The sequence below is a fragment of the Diorhabda carinulata genome, chromosome 8 (genome assembly GCF_026250575.1).
Source record: "Diorhabda carinulata isolate Delta chromosome 8, icDioCari1.1, whole genome shotgun sequence".
Lineage (NCBI taxonomy): Eukaryota > Metazoa > Arthropoda > Insecta > Coleoptera > Chrysomelidae > Diorhabda > Diorhabda carinulata.
In genome coordinates, this window is record NC_079467.1 from 9,113,072 (window position 1) to 9,116,187 (window position 3,116).

At 30.5% G+C, this 3,116-nt stretch overlaps 1 protein-coding gene across 4 annotated transcripts in view; it reads left to right on the plus strand.

Moving 5' to 3' along the window:
- Positions 1–3,116, plus strand: part of LOC130897564 (calcium/calmodulin-dependent protein kinase kinase 1) — a 509,686-nt gene that overhangs the window by 496,478 nt on the left and 10,092 nt on the right. The window lies entirely within an intron of this gene.

The following is a 3,116-nucleotide window of genomic DNA, read 5'->3' on the forward strand; positions in this document are numbered from 1 at the left end:
TATTATATGTCATATAATGGTTCGAGACTGGTTTATGGCTTTGGCTATGCACAATGAGGAACGCTGTGACCGAACTTTATCGAATTGCAAATTTCGAAATTGTGACGATTTCTCATACCAAACAATGACAAGCACATGAGTGGCATACGTTACACCATAATCAAAATAACAGTGTGGAATAATGATGATATCGCCCAGGAATCTCAAGTTTAAACAAACATGGTCACATCGTAAAATCATAGGAAACTTCACTAAAGTACTCCATATCCTTTCGTTATTTCCAATCTAATGACCAGTAGTGATCATATATTTTTTTTATTTGGAGAAACATCTGAGTGGTAAGCATTAAAACAATGACGTCTATATCAAAAATGGCTGAGCTGAACTAATTGTAAAGACAGGTGGCAAAATTCTTTGGAAGCAGAATTAAAAACCTCATTGGAATGTATGAAAAGTGCCTCAATATTGGTAGAAATTATGTTAAAATGTATATTAAAGTACAAATGCATTGATCTGAAGATAAATTTACTAAGAAATCTCTACTCTTTTTTATTTGAAATAAATAAGTTACTTCAAACATTCATCTTGATAATAAAATGGAATTAAATCACGAAGGTTTTCGTGTGATGAATTGCTATGACTTTCGACGTGGATTAAAACAACGGCAGTTTATTAATCAAGTCGCTCCGACTTTTGATGATGAAGTACTATCTCGAGTCATCGTGTTTCGCTGATGTTCGATTCGATCGTGGTCGGACTTCACTAGAGGATGAATTTCGTGAAGATCGTCAGAAATCGTCTGTTGTGCCAGAAAACACCAATGCCGTGCGTAAACTGATATTGCAAGATAGTCATGTGACATATCGTGAAATTTAAGCATACTTGTACGTGGGAGTTAGTTCCATTCATATATATTCAAGATTTGTTCGCGTTGGATATCGCATCAGTTGTCAATCTTTCAAAAAACGTCGATTGTTGTCAAAAAATGATAAAAAAATTCAATCGCGGTATTTCAGAAGACGTCTATATGATCGTGATAGACGACGAATCATGCATATGAACCCAAAATTAATTTACAATCGACTGTATGGGTCTTTTAAGACAAGCCAAATCCAAAAAAAGTTGTAGATCAACGTAGAACGGTCAATACTGAAGTGTTAGAAAAAACTAGAGAAACCAATCGCAGAAAACGAAACATTCTCTACCACGAAAACTTGAGATCTCACATATCAGTTCAAACAAAAACGTATTTGAACAATCAAGGTCAACGTTTTTCTACATCTGAAGGAGCGGTTGATGCGCATAAATTACATGTTTTTGAGGAACCTCAATCGGAATGGAAAAAATACTTCCGACAATTGGTTAAACCGCATGCAAAAGTGTATGGATCTTATTGGAATATAATTGGGAAAATAATAAAGCCATATCCAGTTATAAATATTTGTTTTTATTTATCTATCTCAATACTCAAGTAGCAACTCTCGTATTATTACTATATGTGAAAACAAATATATTGGGAATCAATATTTCAAATGATAAAATGATTAAGAGAGGTAAAAGATTACCTAAGCAGAATAGGAGTTATAAACTGGCAAAAAAGACTGATCTACCCCAACAAAAGGATCTAGAAAGCATGTTTGAGTCACAACCACATTAGGGGTGTTAAGCCATCAACATATATAGTTTTATTATATTTCAAAACTTATGTAGCAACGGTCGTACAAATAGATAGAAGAGAGTGTGAACTGTTGGTCATCACTTTATTCTAAATGAAAAAACTACTAGAAAGTGACCGTTATTATGATTATATTCTTGTATCAAGTAAAGTTAAATTAATACCGTTTCAGATGAAAGAAAAAACTAATAATAATTTAACAGAAAATTTGTACAACCAACAATATGATATTAAAAAAAGTGAAATTTCATATTTTCAAGAAGTTAATGAGATTATTCGGAGTGATATATGAGCTCATGATTACGAATAAAAAAATTGTATATCAAGTGACAAAATGCTCGAGGATATCAGTCAATCTAAGAGATGAAAAAATATAACAGACACGATTCCATGTTTGATAAAACTTTTTGGTAGTTGCAAAAAGGGTTGTGGATGTCGCTTGTGGAGAAGTGGCTTTCAAATTAGTGTAGGATGCCTACAGTGCAGCAAAAAATGTTGTTGTTTTAATACTTCGCAATCACCAATTAAAATAAATCGAAAATACTTCGCACATATTTTTTCCATCATTTACTTCTGTATACGAGTATATATTTATTCTTCTAAATGTTTATGTTTCTAAATCGTCATGATCTCACTTCGGTTGTAAAATTAATTTTTTTAATAATTTTTTGTAAATAACATAAATGAAACTGCATTAAACAACCACGAAATATCAAAAAATTCAAAAATTCTTGGAATGAAATCTAATACACGAAGAAGAGAATTTTCAGAAATGTTTCACATTCATAAGAACGAAACAGCTATAAATGATAAAAAAGACCTAAATTAATTAATTGATGACTGCTTCATATTTTTGAAAAACTAAGGAAAAAATAAATTTCTATTTTGATATTCATGATATAGGTGATCTTTTGATTAATATGAATAAGCAAAATGTATACATTGACTTTGGTGTATGAAATTTTCTGAATTCTAATTACTTCGATGTTATATCATCAAAATTATCCAAATTATATTTAATCTATAAGATATTTCATAGAAACCCCAATATTTGATTGAGTGAACTCTTTTGTATATATTATGAGGTATGCATTTCACTTATAATTGAATTTCATTCAATTTCAGTTGAATTCAACGTTTTCATGTTTTTAATGCATCAGGTGATCAACTAAAAAATGGATTATGATTTTTTATCTATTTTAGTTCATAATTATCCCAATCGTTCCTCCATAGTAAATAAAGATTCTCATTCGACCACAAGTTTTCATTTTAATTTATTGGTTGAGTTAACCTCATCTTTCTCTTGCTTTCTCAAAAAAAATTCTCTAATTGTGTTTCGATAACGTTGCCAATTTCAGATATTTGTGATAACAAGCTTTGAAATATATCACGTAAAAGACAGATTGATGATTTATTCACACTTTTCTGTTTTTATTTTTAG